Below are 23556 nucleotides of genomic sequence, written 5' to 3' on the forward strand. Positions count from 1 at the left end.
TAGTATTCTACCCCTCATAACGTCATCGATATGTGTTCTTTGAGCCATTTTCAACACACAGTCGCCATTAGAACGTCTGAAAACGTCTGCACACTTACTCGCTGCACCGTACTCTGACATGCACCAACACATCTCTGCGTATGTGGAATGCTGCTAGCGCCACCGTGCGACGACCGCAGGTCAAATTCATCGCATGGTCATACCCCGAGGTGATTCAAACCCACAAACGCCCACCAGAGCGGTGTTTCGCCATGTATCAGCATCATCCTTAATTTATAAGCATGAATGTAGTTGTGATACTGTGATGTTGCTTATCGCGATATTCCCATACGTGTCGGAGCATTTGCTCAGCTGTAATTATCCCTTTCTGTTTTGCTTCTAGTTGATCGAGTGAATGTAAGATGTCTGCGTTTAGGACATTATTTAGGAAGGTTAAGTTTTGTGTAGGAAGAACCTCTTGAGACTTCTTGAGCCAATACAACATAGGTTGTGTGCACTTGAGTGCGGTATTACCAGCGACCATTGGTGGTTCACGAAATGTCGTGCCCATTATGTCGCAAGCCAAACAATTTATTAGTATTCCACTGTTCCACAATTCCATTCTAGTCATGCATATCGGTTTCCCATATTCATAACAATTTACCATCACTATTTTCGGCGAAAAAACTGAGTACACACAGTGGATACCTGCTCTCTACGTATGAGGAAGCGGCATTAAAACTTAAAAATTCACACGCTTCAGCTAGTTTCAAACCTAGCTGCACTTCACATGTCTGTAAGCCGAGTGGTTTACTCCTATCATCCTAGTAGGGCAAATCGTAATACAACCCCTCTGACATCCCTATATTTCTCCCGACGACTTCACACCATAGCTCTCCCTTTGCTCCGAAATTATTACCATTTCCCTGGTTGGTACCTGTACCCATTTCAGTGGAGCTTCCCTCCTCACTAGATACGAGTGTATTATAAAGCACTGATATCTCACATTCAGGGTCACTACTGGTAATCGATTAAACACATGTAACCTCGCACCGCCAAGTTTCATTCCAACAGTGGTAGAATAGCGCCAATTTCTTTCGTTTGGCTCCACTGTGTGCCGTAACTATGCTGTAAATTTATTCCGCGCTTTACGTAGTCCGGTTAAATATTGTTATAGTGGCAATATTATGGAACTATGTTGTCCGTGGATAGCGTGGTGTATTGCCTTTTGTGACGTAGATTACCCCAAACTTTGCGTCATACAGACTGTCTGCTAACGCTCACAGCAATCTGGTCCAAGTCGTTCTTCCATCCAATGAGTTTAGTTGGTTTAGCACTGTTTCTAAGACGCTGTCTAAAGGTCGAACGGTGTCTTGCGCACTTTGCGCTAGTTTGGCAGTTAATTCTCGCTAGTACCATTAAGCACATCCCGCTCCAGGTTTGAGAGGTTTGAAAACTGGGTGGTATGCTATTTTGCTATGGATTCGATAGCATCTGCCAGTCTTTGTATCAACTCTTATGTGAGGTTAAAAGTACAGATGCATTTGTTGTCAGCTGTGCCAAACACTGTTGCAAATAGCTTCCCACCAGAATGTAACGAACCAGTCTTCTTACATACAAAGGCTGTTTGTACTGGGTCCGTGATTTGCACCAGCTGTTCCCTTAGTTTTCCGTGCGAGAACTGTAAATCTCAGTATTCACGTAGTACTTGGTTGATACTCCATCCTTCTGCTCCTCTTGATGCGACTCCAAAAACTCATCCTGAAATTTACATGTTTCATGCGTCACTTCCCACTCATTGAAAGTCGAGCTAAGCCCCCACCGACGGTTCACCAACAGCAAATCTTGTTGCCTGGAGAACGAAACCCCAGACTGTAGGGGCTGGGTCTGTAACACAGTTGCCACTAGTGAGGTGCTGAATCAGCAGGATAATGACATCCCTCCAGGAACCCCATTCTCTTATAACAACTGCGAGATAGGAACCTTCTTCTCTTTCCCTCCCTCCTCTGAAACGCTAGGGCACTCGAACAAAACTATAGAGTACTCGCATACGAAATGTTCAAATTTGTGTGAAATCTTATGGGACTTAACTGCTAAGGTCGTCAGTTCCTAAGCTTACACACTACTTAAGCTAAATTATCCTAAGGACAAACACACACCCATGCCCGAGGGAGGACTCGAACCTCCGCCGGGACCAGCGCACAGTCCATGACTGCAGCGTCCCAGACCGCTCGGTTAATCCCGCGCGGCTCTCGCATACGAAAGTAATATTGCATATATCCCTCAACATAAATTATCAACCAATAATGAATAGTAAACAGACACCTCAAAACACACTATAAAACAGAACAAAAGAAACCGCAATGCTCTCCAATCCCATAGATAAAAACAAACGCAATAAAAAATAATAAAACTCTAATCTCAAATCCTATCTATCAACCCGACTGAAGTGCCTAAGGAATGTTGGATGTACTTCAGTCGGAAGTAATCTGTTCCTTCTTTGCTTTTCTCGATTTCGTATTCCACACTGCAGATGGTGATGGTACTTGCACCAAGACATCCACCCCACATAAATAATTGAAGATTACTTAGTATCTGTATCTTAACGTTGACAGGTGACAACATTTCCAGGATTTAGTGCAGTCCATGGTATCGAATCAGAGATTTTTTTGTTTTCTCTCTGGGTATGTATGGATTTGTTACGAGTATCCACTGGCCAACGCTATATCGCAGCAACATCCTTGCATGTGGTCCTATACGTTCCTGGCGTTATAAGGCTTTCGTATTTGTGCGATTCACTTTGTTCCCAAACATCTCGTAAAATTTTCGCGAATTTTTTCACCGATTCAGAGTCAGTTCCAAGTTTTGTTTATCACTTCGAAAAGTTAAGGTATTTTCCTCCCTTATACTCTTTTATTAGCAATTACAGCGAAAGACTGGTGGCCTTATGCATTTTGAAACTGGATGCAGTGCAGTGGCCACATAATTCAGGTACACACCATAATTCTCGTGATTACTGTTGATATAATTGCTCAGTATCTTCGTAATTATGTGATGAACTCGTTCTGTTCTCTCATCGCCTTGAGGGTCAAAGGGGCTTGCCCACAGCTTGCAAATACGGAGTAGGGAACTCAACTACTTCATCAGATCCACCATAAAATTGATGTTTAGATCGGTGATTAGGGTATACAGAATGCAGCTGTAATCGCTTGTTGATCAGGGATTGGAATCCGCATGACATATGCTGAGTAATGGTTGTGACCCTTCTGGCGCACAATACAAACGGTATGATGTTCCTGACATATTATTCGACATATCATTTCCTGGTACTCCACCAAAATTTCTCATCAACCAATCTATCAGTTGCTGTCTGCCCACCATGGACTACCACCAAATAGCCGTGTGCTTGTTTCAAAATTTTGTCCTGGGACACCTTGGATATGACCACTGATTCTGCTCAGTAAGCTGTCGTGTGTGGCGAAATTTGGTTGTGACTTGAATATCTGACAGTCAGTATCAGCTGCCTATCCCTTTCGCCGCTCGGCAACTTCACTGGCCAGAGCTTACAGAACTACAATTTTCCCACTCAGACAATCTGCATTCGTATGTCTCTTTCTGGCTCGAGCACTGATTCGTGAAGAAGTTCACTCAATCGTAGGGCCCACCTTGTCAGTGTACTGGGAGAGTCTTTAAGTCCTAATAACCATTTTAATGTGTCATGGTCTGTCACTACTGTCTGGTGGGGACTTCAACCTTCTCTCAATATGTTGGCAAAAATACTTCTCCAAAGCGGTGGTAGGTAGAAAACATCTTCCGAGATTGTCCTAAATGCTTTCTCCGAAAATTATGTCGAGCAGTTAGTCCACGAACCCACGCGAATTGTTAATGGTTGCGAAAACACACTTGACCTCTTAGCCACAAACAATCCAGAGCTAATAGAGAGCATCATGACTCATACAGAGATTAGTGATCAAAAGGTCGTTGTAGCTAGGCTCAATACCGTTTCTTCCAAATCCCCCAGAAACAAACGCAAAATAATTTTATTTAAAAAAGCGGATAAAGTGTCACTAGAAGCCTTCCTAAGAGACAATCTCCATTCCTTCCGAACTGACTATGCAAATGTAGACGAGATGTGGCTCAAATTCAAAGATATAGTAGCAACAGCAGTTGAGAGATTCATACCTCATAAACTGGTAAGAGATGGAACTGATCCCCCATGGTACACAAAACAGGTCCGAACGTTGTTGCAGAGGCAACGGAAGAAGTATGCAAAGTTTAGAAGAACGCGAAATCCCGAAGATTGGCTAAAATTTACAGACGCGCGAAATTTGGCACGGGCTTCAATGCGAGATGCCTTTAATAGGTTCCACAACGAAACATTGTCTCGAAATTTGGTAGAAAATCCGAAGAAATTCTGGTCGTATGTAAAGTACACAAGTGGCAAGACGCAGTCAATACCATCGCTGCGCAATGCCGATGGTACTGTTACCGACGACTGTGCCGCTAAAGCGGAGTTATTGAACGCAGTTTTCCGAAATTCCTTCACCAGGGAAGACGAATGGAATAACAGGAAACGAGTCCCAGTTTCATACAGTAGCCCTCCCAACATACGTCAACACTTTCGCACCCTCCGTAAAATGCTTAGTTCTCAAGCTAAAACTGAGCAGAGTTGTCCACAATGACCTCACGTCATTATCACCCACTCCACTCAACGTATACTGTATAGACATCGGTCTCTTCCTGCCCAAGAAGTCCAGACTGTCGACCAAGACATGGGCCCCTGTGTCCACTAGACATTCATGTTCCTTGCCGTCCACTCTGCGTAGCAGGTAGCATTACATTTCTGCCTACGTTTTTAAAATCTCGTGTTCTATTGGGAATGCTACCTGATGAATGAGGCACCCTGATTCCCGTTTAACAACCTATTATTTGGACGTTGCTTCTTCCATGTTTGTTTCCGGCAATTACGCGCTTTATGGCCCACTTTCCTACATTCTTAACATTCTGCCCGATGACATTGCTTTCTGGAGTGGCCCATACGCCCATATCTTTCACCTCAGAGGAAAAAACACTTCGGTCACTTTGCCTCTATATGGTAATGTCGATTTCCTCTAGTTGCGTGGCGATTCTAATGATAAGTCACTTTGGTTCAGCATTCAGACCCTCCTTCACTTCTCAGCAGAAATTCCCCTTTAGAAATACACTCAGGGCCCTATTCTTTTCCCTATGGAGGATGACTGTGTCGGCGTCAGCATTGTGTGTTAGATCGTACGTTCGCACGTTCAGTTTCCTAATACTGTCAGAGAAAGACTCTACTCATTCGCCATATTTCTTCGACAGTCCAGTGAGCTTTTCTCTGAAACGCCTTGTGCTGTTATTCTGCTTACGATAGCTGTGGACAAGACCGTTAACCAGCCCACCGAACGTCGAAGTCTTGCTGATAGTTCCGTGGTACAAAAAGTACGTTTTCCAGTCACCTACCAACGGTAATTTACCTCTACTCAACGCCCCTTCCTCGGGCCATTTTCCAAACTCGGCGGCAGCCTTGACGACGTTTGGTCTCCCTTGAATCTTGCCCATGAGTGGCTTCCCACACCTCTACCCTCCTACGCAATGCCTCGTTGTCCTGCTTAAGTTGGACTGTAGTCTCCAGCAATGCAGCTATTTGCCCCGCCAAGGCTGTCGCCTTTTGTTCAAACAGGGGGCAGAACAAACATAAGTAAGCAGACCTAGAAACAATCGGTGTTGTGGCTGTAAATTTTCATACTGTTTTGGAAAGAAAAACCTAAGCTCCAAGTGCTAATAGAAAGCACTGAAGCTTAAGTAGTTACGTGTACAGAAAGCTGGTTAAAGCTGTTGAGGAAGGACAGATTAAATGTAGTTAGTGGTGGAGTGTTTGCTCCTGTCAGGAGTAGTTTATCTTGTAGTGAAATCGAAATAGATAGTTTCTGTGTGTAACTATGGATAGAGGTTATACTTGACAAACGGAACAAATTAATAATTGATTTCTTTTGCCGACACCCCCTCCCCAGACTCGGGTGGTACAATTACTGAAACATTCGGTGAAAGTAAGCAGGACACGGAGGTTCAAGTACCACCCGTGGCACAAATATTTATTCATTTCTTCTGCTTCTATCATTAATGAAAATTCAAAGAAAACTTGAGGCTCATTTGAAATACGTACTCCAGTCGTACGGTTATAGTTGGCGGTGACTTCAGTCTACCATCGGTATGTTGGCGAAAATAAATGTTTAACGGCGTCCGAAATAGTTTTGAGAAAATTATTTTGATCAATTAGTTCGGGAGATGACTCGAAGTGCGAAAGTATACTTCTCTTCTTAGCAACAAATAATCCTGATCAAATAGGGAGCAGCATGACGAATATAGGTATTAGTAACCACAAGGCTGTTGTAGCAAAACTGAGTACCGTATCATCCAGATCCATCAGAAATACACGCAGAAAAAAATTCTCTTGAGACCTTCCTAAGAGACAGTCTCCACTCCTTCCAGTCTGAATATTTAGGTGTAGACCAGATGTCGATTAGATTAAAAAAAATACTATCGACGGATATTGAGAGACACATACCAAATAAATAAATTAATAAGAGATGACACTGATCTCCCGTGGTACACTAAACAGGTCAGAACGCTGTTGCAGAAGGAAAAAAAAAAACAAATAAACGGCACCTTAAAAAGAACGCAACACTCTCAAGATTGACGAAGTTAACAGAAGCTCGAACTGTAGCGCGAACTTAAGTGCGAGATGCTTTTAATTTTTTCCACAACTAAACTGTCTCAAAATTCCTCAGAAAATCCAAAGAGATTCTAGTCGTATGTAAAGTTTCCCAGCGGAAAGACACAATCAGTATCTTCAATGCGCGATAACAATGATGATGTTACTGATGACAGTTCCACGAAGGCAGAATTACTAAACGCGGTTTTCCGAAATTCCTTCACCAAAGAAGATGTAGTAAATATTCCAGAATTCGAACCAGGAACAACTGTCAACATGAGTAGCTTAGAAGTAGACATCTTCAGTGTAGCAAAGCAGCTTAAATCACTTAATAAAGGAGAGGCCTCCAGTACTGACTGCGTACCAGTGAGGTTGCTCTCAGAGTGTGCTGATACAATAGCTCCATATTTTGCAGTAATGTACAACCTATCGATCGTTGAAAGGTCAGTACCTAAAGACTTGAAAGTTGTCACACCAATACCCAAGAATGGAAATAAGAGTAATCCGCTAAATTGCAGACCCATATCGCTAACGTCGATTTGAGGTAGGATTTTGGAACATATACTGTGTTTGAACGTTATGAGTTACCTCGGAAAAAAGAAAAGATTTATTGACGAACAGCCAACACGGATTAAGAAAACATCATTCTTGGGAAACACAGCTAGCCCTTTATTCTCATGAAGTAATGAATGCTATTGGCAGGGGATGTCAAATTGATTCCATAGTTTTAGATTTCCTGAAGGTTTTTGACACAGTGCCTCACAAGCAACTCTAATTAAATTTAATGTCTATGGATTCGTGATTTCCTGTCAGAAAGTAACAGTTCGCAGTAACTGACGGAAACTCATCGAGTAAAACGGAAGTAATGGCTTGGCGTTCCCCAAGGAAGTACTATAGGCACTCTGCTATTTCTAATCTACATAAACGATTTAGGAGACAATCTGAGTAGCAATCACAGATTATTTGCAGATGATGCTGTCATTTACTGTCACCCAAAGTCATCAGATGATCAAAAATATTCTAAAACGACTTAGACGAGATATCTGTGTGGTGCGAAAAGTGGCAATTAACTGGAAATTATGAAAAGTGTGAAGTCATCCACATGTGTACCACAAGGAAGCCGCTAAATTTCGGTTACACGATAAATCACACAAATTGTAAATTGAGCTAAATACTTAGAATTACGAATAACATAAATTGGAACAATCATATACATAATGTTGCGGGTAACGCAATGCAAGGACTACGATTTGTTGACAGAACACTTAGAAATCGCAGCAGGTGTACTAAAGAGACTGCACATACTACGTTTGTATGTCATCTTCTTTAGTAGTGCTGTGCGGTGTTGGATCCGCATGTGACAGCATTAACTGGGAGCACATTGAAAAAGTTCAAAGAAGGGCAACTCGCTTTGTACTGTCGAACAATAGGGGAGAGAGCGCCATGGATATGATACATGAATTGGGGTGGCAATCATTAAAAAAAAGGTGTTTCTCATTGCAGCAGGATCTTCTTATGAAATTTTAATCACCAACGTCATCCCTAGAGGGTGAAAATATTTTATTGGTGCCCTCGTACATAGGGAGGAATGATCATCATAAAAAAATAAAGTGATCGTTTTCCTCGCGCGGTGTTCTAGAGCTGAACAGTAGAGACATAGTTCGAAGTTGGTTCGATGAAGCCCCTGACAGACGCGTAATTGTGAATTGCAGAGTAACAATGTATATGTAGATGTGTCAGGATTTGTGCAACCTCCATTTACCATTATACACGGAAAATAAAGAAACAGTACATCCATTACACAAATAAGAACAAAGGTGAGCCTAATGTTTGTGCCGTATCATAGCCCAAGGATATCTGTGCACTGCTCTGCCTCGTGAGAAAATCTTCTGCATGTGCTACATGTAGCGGACACAACCTGATCACATGGCAAATCATGCCTGGACAAATTACAACACGGGAATGTCACTAGCTGCAGCTAAACCTCTCTAATACTTCCACGGAGCAAAGACAAATCCGGAGGTTCAAGCACCCTAATAAACGACACTTTTAACGTAATTTGGGGTCGCTATGGTTCAACATGGTCACTGCAAAAGACACTAGAAGGAGAACAAATACACATCACTCACCGTACCGCATGGTATCGAACTGCAAACCTTAGTCATTGGCCATACGTTGCAGCTGCGCAGAAATCGTCGGCTGCTGATGTATGGCTGTGGCATCAGGCGGGTATATGTCTGCACTGGTGGCAACTACTTGCTGACAGAAGATATAGGAGTCTGGTCCAGCACCCCTGCAGTCGTAAGGATTGTGACGAGCAGGGTGCAATGATGAGGATCTGTAAACCTTCGAGAGCGCCAAGGAAATATTACTCACAGCGATATATTTAGTGTTCACGAATTGAGATTGCCTTCTGCCTTCTGTAGGCACGTGGCTACCTGGCAGTATCGCTGCGCAGTGGACGTGCGCGCAGGAGACTAGCCCTCCAGCCCAGCCTGCAGTACCTGTTGTCATGCAGAGTTCGACCCGCGCCTCCAGTTAGGACAGGCTGTTCCAGCTGGTCGGCTCCGGTGTGAGCCGCGGAGCGCTCCCTGCTCCAGGGAGCCGCGTCGCTCGCTGTGGCCACTCGAGTGGGCCGGCCCGCCGGCGCGTGGCACGGCTGCCTGAGGCAGGCGGCAAGGCAAGCGTTTTGATGTGCCAGCTGCGTCTTACAAGATCGACAACCTCGTACTCTTAGCTGCTAAGACGTGGTGACATGCTACACCAGGAAATACGATGCTCGGGAAATAAATAAGAAACAACTGTTTTATAAGAAATTGCATACTAAATTTATTGGGCCTCTGTAGCTTGATACTTTCTTTTCATTACAAGATCGGAAATATCAGACGTCAAAGTGTTCGCAGCGTTAATGCGGACATCCTGAAGAAACGATCGTTCCTTACTATTTACTCTTTTCATTGCTGAGTAAAGCTGCTCACAACAATACGTGCCAACATGCACATGATCTGAGTGGCATTGTTGTGAACGCTTTGATCTCGTCGTGCATGTCAACCATTAGCTGCCCTTTGCCCTGCAATGACAGATTTAATTTATTCAGATACATAGTTATGTCAGATAGGAACGCCAGGTCAGATATCCATTTTACATCTTTCAGACAACGCATTTCTTCCCCTTTCATTTCGAGAAAATGGGATATTTCCTCACGAATGGCAAAGAAAACATCAAGAACTTTTCCCTGACTTAGCCAACGAACTGCACTGTGGTAAGGTATATCCCCATACTCCGCTTTCATATCTTTCAGGAATCATTTGAATTGGTGATGATTCATACCATGACGCCACACAAAATTCACGCATTTCACGACATCTTTCATTACGCCACCTAGCTCTACTGTTGCAGCACACAGTGCCTCTTGGTGAATAAAACAATGAAGAGTCAAAATGTATTTCCCGAATTCATCCCTGAGTTTATTTTTCAAACGAGAAGCAAATCCTTGGTGACGCCCATTCATTTGTGGTGCACCGTATGTCGCTACAGAATGGAGCTTATCCCACGGCAAATTCATATTGTCCACTGATTCACAAACAGCTTCAAAAATGTCACGTCCTGTTTCGGTGTCATCAAGTGGTACCACATCCAAGAGTTCTTCAGTTACTTTCAGCTCCATGTCGACACCACGCACAAAGACTGCAAGCTGAGCACAGTCCGATATGTCGGTGCTTTCGTCAAGCGCTAGCGAAAATTCAACAAAGCTCTCCGCCTTTTTCCTGATCTGTGTTTCATAATCCGCTGCCATGTCCAGGATTCGACGAGACATTGTCTGCTTCGACAGGCAAACCCCATCAATTGCCTGCACCTCCCTTGGAAACAAACATTCTGCAACTGCTACCATGCACGATTTTACGAGTTGTCCCACCGAAAACGGCTTGCCGCTCGTCGCAATGATGTGAGCGACCCTGCAGCTTGCTCGAACTGCAGATTCAGTAGTGTTTTCTCCGCTCTCATTCACCTGAAAATTATACACGCACTACAGAACACGAACTATGTTGCATATTTTGATACTCTCCGTATTACGAAACCGTTTTTAAACTTACGTCTCCTGGTATGTCGTTATTAACCCTGGCTACAAGTTCTCTGCGTGAAACGCCTTCTACCTGATCGTAGTGCGCTGCGTGAAGACGCGTATAATGTCGTTGTATATTGTACCTCTTCACAGAATTAAATACTTTATGACATACAAGACACTGCCGACGACCATCCCTCTCAATGAATAGAAAGGTATCCTCCAATAGAGGTACAGGGCTCCCGCGGCTAGTCATAGCTGTCATCGAACACGGATTATTGCGTCAGTTGCGGCTGTATGCGGCCAGGGGGCAGTGAGTTCGCTTTCCCCCTCCACGCGGGCTCCGAGCTGCCGCAGTGAGCGCTCCGGAGCGCTCCGGCTCCCTGGAGCTCGGTTGGAACAGCCTGAGTTAGGAGATAAGAGGGCGGCAGCATCAGTGATAGCCGTAGGAGTGGTGCGAGCAGCGAGACTAGCTCCTCCTCATGATGGCGGATGGCGAACAGCTTCCTGGCCCTTCTGCTCATGCCTCCAGCAGACGAACGGGTCGATGGCGGTCTCTGCACCCTGCCAGTGATGACCTGGAAGCTGCCACTTGTAACCTCCCCCTCACTTATCGACCTTAATGACAGTGAAAAATTAAACCACGTGTACCTAATGGAAATTTGGGAAAAGCAATAGTCACCGAGGTTAATTTGTCGGTAAAGAGGGAGGAAAGGGTTACATCTAAATGAAAGGAAAAATGCTAATGAAACTGGTGGAAATTATTTTGAAAAAGGGGTAAAGTTAATAAAGAAAGTAAATGTGCGGCTGTTACATTAAGAATCAACTTGCGGTAATTAGATATTTGAGATTTGGGGGAAATTACAGTCGCCAGTCCTAAGGACAATTACTGTAGTAACTGAAAAAGAAAGATTATTACACATATAATTAGCACTAGAAGCGTGGCAACTGAAGGTTGACAACTGTAGTGTGAAAACTGAAAGTTTGTCAGAAGTAATAAATTTCGCTACACTCTGACTTAATTTAGCAAAAGAATTAATAAAACCTGAAAATCGAAAGTTAATTTAGTGACTGAAGTTAATAGTGAGCTTTCTTTCTGAAGCACATCGAAATTCAGTAAAATAGGGTTAGTCTTGGACTACCTCAACAATCATTTCAAAAGCTACTTGAATCTACACAATTTAGAAATAAGAGATTTAACTTTGAACTTGAATTAAATGATTCTGAACAATTAACAATAGTAAAATTTAGTGCGTACCAAGCTGAGCTGCAGTCACAGGTAAGCTAATATACGGTAACAAAACTCGCACTCTTAATTCGTGCTTGTGTAATCTAAATATTGTAGCCAGCTATGAATACTTTAACTGAACTTTGAAATTAAAGCAATGAAATAGAATAATGTTACTTTAATGCTGGCGTTTGAATTTCAACGACACTCGAGTTCATTCCGGAAAAGGAAGGGACCCTGCTTGGTAATGCAATTGGGACAATGAGCAACAAAGGTTCATGCTATGTTGCTGTAATTTTGTGATTTGAACAGTTTTAAAAGCTGAGGTCTGCCATACAGTTCTAAAACTTTAAGTGCGTCCAGTCTTCCTTGTTGGTTGATTGAAGGTTTGAAGCCGTCCATCGAGGAGGTGGCGACAGTCACTCATTGTCGGCCGTCGCTGTTGCAGAAGCTGGATGTTGGCGCGCCTTCTTCTCGACACGGTCACCAGACGAAACGGGCTCTTGATGTGCGCCAGCTAGTGCTTCCCATCCGCGACACCATGTCAGAAACTATCATCGCAAGTCGAGCACAATTACATGCTGGCAAACCCCGAAAGCGCGGCAACTCGCGGGAGCTTCACGCAACACACCTGCTCCACTCGCTATTCCAGCCAGACTCTCTGTGCTCGGCCCGCGCTCAACGCGGCAGAGTTAACACTACCAAAGATCCTACACACTTTGATTCTTCACACGACCTATCGATGTAATCGTTCGATAGCAGTTTTCCCTAGGCAAGACCCAGCGTAAAAATACAAATAATATTTACGAAACAAACCAATTATACATCGACATAAATGCATAAATATACACTCCTGGAAATGGAAAAAAGAACACATTGACACCGGTGTGTCAGATCCACCATACTTGCTCCGGACACTGCGAGAGGGCTGTACAAGCAATGATCACACGCACGGCACAGCGGACACACCAGGAACCGCGGTGTTGGCCGTCGAATGGCGCTAGCTGCGCAGCATTTGTGCACCGCCGCCGTCAGTGTCAGCCAGTTTGCCGTGGCATACGGAGCTCCATCGCAGTCTTTAACACTGGTAGCATGCCGCGACAGCGTGGACGTGAACCGTATGTGCAGTTGACGGACTTTGAGCGAGGGCGTATAGTGGGCATGCGGGAGGCCGGGTGGACGTACCGCCGAATTGCTCAACACGTGGGGCGTGAGGTGTCCACAGTACATCGATGTTGTCGCCAGTGGTCGGCGGAAGGTGCACGTGCCCGTCGACCTGGGACCGAACTGCAGCGACGCACGGATGCACGCCAAGACCGTAGGATCCTACGCAGTGCCGTAGGGGACCGCACCGCCACTTCCCAGCAAATTAGGGACACTGTTGCTCCTGGGGTATCGGCGAGGACCATTCGCAACCGTCTCCATGAAGCTGGGCTACGGTCCCGCACACCGTTAGGCCGCCTGCCGCTCACGCCCCAACATCGTGCAGCCCGCCTCCAGTGGTGTCGCGACAGGCGTGAATGGAGGGACGAATGGAGACGTGTCGTCTTCAGCGATGAGAGTCGCTTCTGCCTTGGTGCCAATGATGGTCGTATGCGTGTTTGGCGCCGTGCAGGTGAGCGTCACAATCAGGACTGCATACGACCGAGGCACACAAGGCCAACACCCGGCATCATGGTGTGGGGAGCGATCTCCTACACTGGCCGTACACCACTGGTGATCGTCGAGGGGACACTGAATAGTGCACGGTACATCCAAACCGTCATCGAACCCATCGTTCTACCATTCCTAGACCGGCAAGGGAACTTGCTGTTCCAACAGGACAATGCACGTCCGCATGTATCCCGTGCCACCCAACGTGCTCTAGAAGGTGTAAGTCAACTACCCTGGCCAGCAAGATCTCCGGATCTGTCCCCCCATTGAGCATGTTTGGGACTGGATGAAGCGTCGTCTCACGCGGTCTGCACGTCCAGCACGAACGCTGGTCCAACTGAGGCGCCAGGTGGAAATGGCATGGCAAGCCGTTCCACAGGACTACATCCAGCATCTCTACGATCGTCTCCATGGGAGAATAGCAGCCTGCATTGCTGCGAAAGGTGGATATACACTGTACTAGTGCCGACACTGTGCATGCTCTGTTGCCTGTGTCTATGTGCCTGTGGTTCTGTCAGTGTGATCATGTGATGTATCTGACCCCAGGAATGTGTCAATAAAGTTTCCCCTTCCTGGGACAATGAATTCATGGTGTTCTTATTTCAATTTCCAGGAGTGTATATATACAAATAGTAAAACAATTACAATATGTAAAGACACAGAAATGTCATATATTCAGGTAACAAAAATAAGGAAAAAAAATTATAGTACAATAGATGGAAATGGGAAGATATGCATTTCCGGCGTTACACACTGCAGAGTCTCTCCAGCGAGATTTGCAGCTCTGTAGACGACCGCAGACGACCATGCGCGCAGTGGGCCGACTTACATAGTCTCTCCCTCCATAGGACAGCCGCAGCTCAGATCATTGTTTAAGAAAGCCGCAGTATTTATGGTGGCGACCCATGCGCGCTGTGGTGTGGTGTGGGCAGCAATGACATCATGCGTTCTAGTTTTACCGTTTGGTCAACACTTGTCGTGGCTTCAGACTTTCGTAACGTCGTCTTTCTGACTCTCTTTTCGACTGCATAAGTGGCTGAATACTTCATGTTGCGCTGTATCTGCAGCTTCTCGTGACGTTCTGCTCGGTCAGCAGTATGACAGCATCTTTCTGTTGCCATGATGTCGTTCACGGACTTGGGCATTCGGCCGATTCCGCGTGTCGCAATCGCCTCCTCGTTCACCTCGACCTGCTCAGCACCTCCCCTTCCCCCCTCTCCGCCATACGCCATAGTCGACAGTCTGACAGTGATCAAGGCGGTCTGGTTTCCGGCGTCGCCAGTGATGAACTTCAATAAATCTTTAGTGTTACCTGGGATACTGTTCCGGGACGCAACAATACATGTCTGGGGCTATATATGAAACAAAGCTGGAGGCGTTGAGCGGCCACGTCTCTCACAAGGAGGCAGACCACGCGGAAGGTTAATTCTTGTATTTGTTTACGTTTATGCTACGCCAGGTTGAAAACTCGAATATGACTCCATCAAAGCTGTTCAATGTACTCTCAAAAATTCTCGAGAAATCGAGTCTCACATTTTCCGGCCATCTTTAATACCCTAAAGTATCCTCCATTCCGTTGACAGGCAGGATGGCAGTGTGGCAGAATGGTCCCCAGCCAAATAGGGGTACTGCGTTCCATTCCAGGCTGTGGCAAAATTTTAAACAGAGTTATCACTTCCATGAAACATAAAATACACAATGTACGAAATAACTTAATTTGTCATGTCGTTTCATTTAAGCAATCTTTATTAACGATCTTTTATGAAAGACTAGTAATTAAGAATTTATATTTACAATCTAACCGGATTTTTATGTGTGACTTGTAATTAAAAATGAGACTAGAATTTTTCTTAAAAACGACACATTCATGTTAAATACAACAAATTTGCTCAGTTTCATGTTTAAATGACGTACATATTCAGACTAAACGAAAAAATTGCGTAAGAATAGCGAACGAAACAAGACTCGAAACAGAAATTCTCTGCCTTGAATCTATCTGACTTTTTCCGTCTTTATGTATTTTACTCTTGGTGGAAATGCTAGTAGAAAGTGCATCTCTGTTTAGAAATTTGGATCAGCCAAGAACCGAAGCAAGAACCAGTATGTGGCAGGCGAGTTTTCTAGTACAGTCACTCTGATCATCAAGAAAAGAACTTACCTTCAGGTATTAAAGACGTTGGGAGAACTTCACAGTCTATTTTCTCGATAGCTTTTGAGAGTTGCGTTGAACTGCTAAGGCTAACTGAAATTTGGGTTCTGAACTTCACGTATCAATAATATAAAGAATTACAAAAGTGCAATTGCCGTGTAGTCCCCGGGTTTCTCCCTCTTACAGTGTAACCACTACTCCCTCATACTTTGCGCAAGTTCACTTAGATTTGTAAACCTCCTACATGTTCACTGACGGAAGAAAATCGGAACATCAAAAATTTCGGGAATACATTCGTCTAGGTAACATATTCAAAAAAATGGTTGAAATGGCTCTGAGCGCTATGGGACTTAATATCTATGGTCATGAGTCCCCTAGAACTTAGAACTACTTAAACCTAACTAACCTAAGGACATCACACAACACCCAGTCATCACGAGGCAGTGAAAATCCCTGACCCCGCCGGGAATCGAACCCGGGAACCCGGGCGTGGGAAGCGAGAATGCTACCGCACCACGAGCTGCGGACTAACATATTCAAGCGATTAACATCGCAAGGTCACAGGTTAATGTAACAACGAGATAAGCCATTGCAGATGTGAAATGGTGGTGTCGATTTCAGATTGTGTGATGGAGTTCCATGTCTGTTGCACTTGGTCAACACAGGGAAGGTGGAAGGTTAATGCTGTTTGTGGGTGACGCTGGAGTTGTCGTCTGGTGATGACCGATATGTGGTCAACTGGAGACCGATCTGGTGATCGAGGAGGGCAAGGCAACGTGTCGACACTCTGTACACTGTATGGCGTGTTGGGTTAAAACAGCAGCACGTCGGCAAGCGTTATCCTGCTGGAAATCATCCCCTGGGACGCTGTTCATGATTGGCAACACAACAGGTCGAATCACCAGATTAACGTACAATTTTGCAGTCAGGTTCAAATGGCACTGAGCACTATGGGACTGAACTTCTAAGGTCATCAGTCCCCTAGAACTTAGAACTACTTAAACCTAACTAAGCTAAGGACACCACACACATCCATGCCCGAGGCAGGAGTCGAACCTGAGACCGTAGCGGCCGCGCGGTTCCAGACTGCAGCGCCTAGAACCGCTCGGCCACCCCGGTCGGCTTGCAGTCAAGGTGCGTGGGATAACCACGAGAGTGTTCCTGCTGTAGTAAGAAATCGCACCCCTGACCATACCTCCAGTGCAGGTCCAGTGTGTCTAACACGCAGACAGGATGGCTGAAGTAACCTGTTTGTAACAGTTCGTTGTGTCACTATGGTGCGAACTGCTGCTCAGATTTGCTGCTGCAGATGCAATACGATTCGCCAGAGCCAGACGCCGAACACGATGTCTTCCCCCTGTGTAGCGCCACGTAGCTGTCCGGAGCACGGTCTTCTTAGGTCCGTACTTCCCCGTGACCACCGCTACAAGCGATCATGTACAGTGGCTACGATGCTGCCAAGTCTTACTGTAGTATCACAAAAAGGACATCCAGCTTCTCGTACCTTATTACTCGATCACCTTGAAACTTAATGTATTTTTGATTATGGAGTACTTCTCGCGTAAAGGTTTTCTTGACTAACAACTCATCACGTCCAATCTCAAAGGTAACTAACGCTCATGATATATACAGCCTCTATTTAAAGAAATCTAATTTCCATCCTCGTTGTGGCAATACTATTGCCACTATTACACTACTGGCCATTAAAATTGCTACACCAAGAAGAAATGCATATGATAAACGGGTATCCATTGGACAAATGTATTATACTAGAACTGACATGTGATTACACCTTCACGCAATTTGGGTGCATAGATCCTGAGAAATCATTACCCAGACCGCCACCTCTGGCCTTAATAACGGCCTTGATACGCCTGGGCATTGAGTGAAACAGAGCTTGGATGGCGTGTACAGGTACAGCTGCCCAGGCAGCTTCAACACGATACCACAGTTCATCAACAGTATTGACTGGCGTATTGTGACGTGCCAGTTGCTCGGCCACCAATGACCAGACGTTTTCAATTGGTGAGAGATCTGGAGAATGTGCTGGCCAGGGCAGCATTCGAACATTTTCTGTATCCAGAAAGGCCCGTACAGCACCTGCAACATGCGGTCATGCATTATCTTGTTGAAATGTAGGGTTTCGCACAGATCGAATGAAGGGTAGAGCCACGGGTCGTAACACATATGAAATGTAACGTCCACTGTTTAAAGTGCCGTCAATATGAACAAGAAGTGACCGAGACGTGTAACCAATGGCACCTCATACCATCAAGCCGGGTGATACGCCAGTATGGCGATGACGGATACACACTTCCAATGTGCGTTCACCGCGATGTCGCCAAACACGGATGCCACCATCATGATGCTGTAAACAGAACTTGGTTTCATCCGAAAAAATGACGTTTTGCCATTCGTGCACCCAGGTTCGGCGTTGAATACACCATCGCAGGCGCTCCTGTCTGTAATGCAGCGTCAAGGGTAACCGCAGCCATGGTCTCCGAGCTGATAGTCCATGCTTCTGCAAACGTCGTCGAACTGTTCGTTCAGCACTATGGGTCTTAACGTCTGAGGTCATCAGTTCCCTAGAACTTAGAACTACTTAAACCTAACTAACCTGAGGACATCACACACATCCATGCCCGAGACAGGATTTCAACCTGCGACCGTAGCGGTCCCGCTGTTCCAGACTGAAGCGCCTAGAACTGCACGGCCACACCGGCCGTCCGAACTGTTCGTGCAGATGATAGTTGTCTTGCAAACGTTCCCATCTGTTGACTCAGGGATCGAGACGTGGCTGCACGATCCGTTACAGCCATGCGGATAAGATGCCTGTCATCTCGACTGCTAGTGATACGAGGCCGTTGGGATCCAGCACGGCGTTCCGTATTACCCTCCTGAACCCACTGATTCCATATTCTGCTAACAGTCATTGGATATCGACCAACGTGAGCAGCAATGTCGCGATACGATAAACCGCAATCGCGATAGGCTACAATCCGACCTTTATCAAAGTCGGAAACGTGATGGTACGCATTTCTCCTCCTCACACGAGGCATCATAACAACGTTTCACCAGGCAACGCCGGTCAACTGCTGTTTGTGTATGAGAAATCGGTTAGAAACTTTCCTCATGTCAGCACGTTGTAGGTGTCGCCACCGGCGCAAACTTTGTGTGAATGCTCTGAAAAGCTAATCGTTTATATATCACAGCATATTCTTCCTGTCGGTTAAATTTCGCTTCTGTAGCACGTCATCTTCGTGGTTTAGCAATTTTAATGGCCAGTAGTGTATATGACTGGTGCGATATTTGAATAGACACCATCTTTGAGTTGTAGAAACACGCGCACCAACTTTTGTTTGTGTCGCACAGTTCCTTCTTGGTGTTATGACTTTTTTCCGTTATTATATGTGCCATCAGTGTATGTGCCGTTTAGTTTAAAATCAACAGTCGATATCGCAGTAATATTTGTCTGTTTAACTGTTTCGGCTTATTCTAAAGCCATCTTCAGAATTTTTTGGGTCTCTCGGTGTACGATAGTGGTTTCACGAGGTAACCGACGAGCCGCCAGCATCAGCCATAGGAAGCCAAAACATTCTGAAGATGGCTTTAACATAAGCCGAAACCAGTAAATAAAGAAATACTATTGCGATGTCGACTGTTGATTTTAACCTAAATATAGCACCAGATCGCTGCACTCCATAGAGAATGTTGTCTAAATTTACTTGCCGTTTGTCGTTCCCAGCCGTCAGGGTAAACTTCTCCGCAATGTTATCAGGCGTTACTGGCGAACCTTTCCTGTTTCCATCGTTTCGTTTCTGACGAAGAAGTTTCGCAACTGCGCCACGCCGTCTGAGGGTTAGCGGTTTGCACGCGCCGGTGCATCAGCGATAACGGCGCGAGTAAGGAATCTCGCCGGCCGCCGGCTCTTCTCGTCCGTCGCGGCGCACTCGGTGTAATTTCAAGGGCGCTGGATCGCTTCGAGCGCCTCAGCTGATGAGGAACATTGGTGAAGAACGCAAGCAGCCACAAATATTTTTTATATGGTTTAAATTAAACCCATAACCGGTTTCTCGCTATCAGGCCCCTTCTTCAAGTGGCTGAACACCTCAATTACAGTCCTGTATTTGTTATCATCACGAGAACACCTCCTGCAGTGCACAACAATACTTGAGTATTGGGTCGTGCGGTAGCGTTCTCGCTTCCCACGCCCGGGTTCCCGGGTTCGATTCCCGGCGGGGTCAGGGATTTTCTCTGCCTCGTGATGGCTGGTTGTTGTGTGCTGTCCTTAGGTTAGTTAGGTTTAAGTAGTTCTGAGTTCTAGGGGACTGATGACCATAGATGTTAAGTCCCATAGTGCTCAGAGCCATTTGAACCATTTGAAGTTGAGTATTGAACGCAGGTTTATACGCTCCACTGGACGACGTTTTGTCTTGTTATGGATTTTATACCTTTTCAGGACTTTGCATGAAGTATTGAACTGTGTACAGCACATCCATAGTACACAACGGCTGTAGAGTACAAACGCTTTACAATATTCCTAAAGCCAGTTGTAGCATCAGACGTGCTATAGATGAAATATTTTTGTTCGCGGAGTTGTAGATATTCTAATAATGTTACAGGTAAACAGCACATATCCGAGACTGCATCTAACATGAGACCTAGCGCTGAGAGTTTGCATGTCACAGTGGTTTTGTTTAGAATCAGTACGCTGTTTGTATTGCAACGCTGAGTGCATTGTCCTGAAAAGGCACAAGGACCAAAACAAGACTTAGCGTCGTCCAAGAGAACAAACGTAAATTCCTGAGAGTACTTTCGTTCCGTCGTTACATCTACAAGAAAGTTGTAAATACTTTTAATTACAGATCACTGATGATGCTTTACCTCAATAAAACGAAATGTGTATGGTGAGAAAAAACACGCATTTTCTTGTACTTTTCTTATAGTTGTAACGACGGAAAAAAATACCCTCGGGAATTGTAAAACAACTACAGACAATATGGCGACACAAATAAAGAAGCATATATAAATAATGCTTTCACTTTAAACCTCATTAAATGCAGGCACGTCAGTCTGTTTTAGTTATCCACGTAACTTATAACGTGGCAGTAAATACTCTAAAATTTCTATAATATTTATTATTTTCTACAGCATTATTATGGAAGAAAATATTCCAGTAATGAACGAACGTATCGGCCGGCCGCGGTGGTCTAGCGGTTCTGGCGCTGCAGTCCGGAACCGCGGGACTGCTACGGTCGCAGGTTCGAATCCTGCCTCGGGCATGGGTGTGTGTGATGTCCTTAGGTTAGTTAGGTTTAAGTAGTTCTAAGTTCTAGGGGACTTATGACCTCAGATGTTCAGTCCCATAGTGCTCAGAGCCACGAACGTATCTTCATTGATAAAGATCATGTTAGCTCTCAGATAATTCAGCAGTTACATCAATAATCGTATCTGAAGCTCTTGAACTTTTGCCACATTATTGATTCCTTTCATTCGAGTGTGACGTGTCATAGTTTGACCACCTTTGATTCCAGTTCAGCGTGTATTTTTATTTATTAATTTTTAGTTACACGGTCGTTCGTCAATAACCTCATCGACTTCTACAATGAAAATGCAAAACATTATACTTTTCAGGTCTTCAACGTACTTCTTGTTGTGCTCAAACATAACGTTCGTTGTTAAGTGACGTGTTTAGCTTTCGATGCACACGGTACAAAATCTGGTTTAACTTCTATGATTTATTCACATTCCCGTGGTACTGACGCATTCTTGTTTAAGGATTCGATTTTTAAATGGTACCGTGTGTATTTTTCAACTTGCTTTTTACTCGAAGTGTGGACCTACGTACGTACTGTGCTTTTAACGGCAATTCCGGTCAAAGTGAGGCACAAATATAATCAAGTAGCTGGCCAGTGTGGCCGAGCGGTTCTAGGCGCTTCAGTCTGGAACCAGTCTGGAACCGGTCGCAGGTTCGAATCCTGCCTCGGGCATGGATGTGTGTGATGTCCTTAGGTTCGTAAGGTTTAAGTAGTTCTAACTTCTAGGGGACTGACGACCTCAGATGTTAAGTCCCATAGTGCTCAGAGCCATATAATCAGTATAAACTTTGTAACAAATGCAATCAGCAGGAAGCTTTTGGTATTCTCTGCACGCTTTACAGGTTAAATGGTGAGTAAGCGACGGCGTGGAGAACCCGAGAATTCTAGTTGTTCGTCATAACATGTCCGACGTCATTCTTTGGATTTATATAGTTCTATAGTTCAGTCTTTTTTTTTTTTTTTTTTTTTTTTTTAATAGGTAGGTATTAGGCAGACGGTGCTACGTATGCTCGTTGCACGTGATTCATCTGCAAGGTGAATCGTCTACACGTTCTTCGTATCAGATTATGAACTCATCGTAAATAGAAGTGGTCGTAAAATTCACTTAAATATTCGGTTATGCTCTCAATTTTGTCCCTTCCGGGAAGTAAGCATTAACTACAGTTGCATATATTTCTTGAATATTGTCAGACTGCGTATAAATCATTTCTTAGTTCTAAACGTTGTGTAGAGAGGGGCACTTTTTGAAGACATAATTTCCAATACTGAGAAGTAGTAATAAAAGAGTTTTTATTTTACAAACTGAACTTTGATGGTAGATTCGTTTCTGTTCCAGTTTGCAAAGTATTCTTTTTTTATGATATTTTATAACATTCACCCGTAAACCAAATGTGGCTTCTCTGTTCTCATGTAATGTATCAACGTGTTGCCCATCTTCATTGTCAGTCACATAAACAGCAGCAAGCGAATACTTCATAGTTTTGACTGCCTCTGAACATGCTGAATCGTCTTGAAAATACATGTTCTTTAAAGCAGGACCGCGAAACGTTTGTATGCCTAATATGATAACATGTTCATTTGGTAATAAGGACATTTTGATTTCTGTTTTGAAGTTATTCCTCAGATTCTCTTATGTGCATTGTTTGCACGCCACATATTTTGATATTCAACACACTAGTTATATGCAATTACTGTACTGCTTGCAAAAACATTTCTGCTCAACTTTCACAAGAATTCACCTCTATAATCGCAGAATATCACAACCATCTGCTAGATACACAAAATCTCTGATAGTTGGCAGGGATGGTGCACTAACGCCGCAGATAGAGATGTAATTAATCAATGGAAGCTTTTGCCAAAATGTTTAAATCGAGTTGTTGTTGTCGTTGTTGGGGCCGCAGTCCAAAGGCTGGTTTGATGCAGCTCTCCATGCTCACCCATCATGTGCAAGCTTCTTCATCTTCGAATAACTACTGCAACATAGACTTTTCTGAATCTGCTTACTGTATTCATCTTTTGGTCTTCCTATACGACTTTTAATCCCTCCGCCCACATACACATACACTTCCCTCCAATACTAAACTCGTGATCCCTTGATGTCACAGAATTTGTCCATTCAACCGATCACTTCTTTTAGTAAAGTTGTGCCACAAATTTCTTTTCTCCACAATTCTATTCAGTACCTCCTCATTAGTTACGCAATCTACCCGTCTAATCTACAGCATTCTTCTTTAGCACCACATTTCGAAAGAGTCTATACGCTTCTTGTCTAAACTGCTTATCGTCCATGTTTCACTTTCATACATGGCTACACTCCGTACAAGTACCTTCAGAAAAGACTTTGTAATACTTAAATATAGCGTTCAGGGGCTCAGCATTCGTGGCTGTTGAGGTGGAACAGTCGTTAGCGGGCAATCTCTGCGGAACCTGCCG

Source organism: Schistocerca cancellata, chromosome 9 (genome assembly GCF_023864275.1).
Source record: "Schistocerca cancellata isolate TAMUIC-IGC-003103 chromosome 9, iqSchCanc2.1, whole genome shotgun sequence".
Lineage (NCBI taxonomy): Eukaryota > Metazoa > Arthropoda > Insecta > Orthoptera > Acrididae > Schistocerca > Schistocerca cancellata.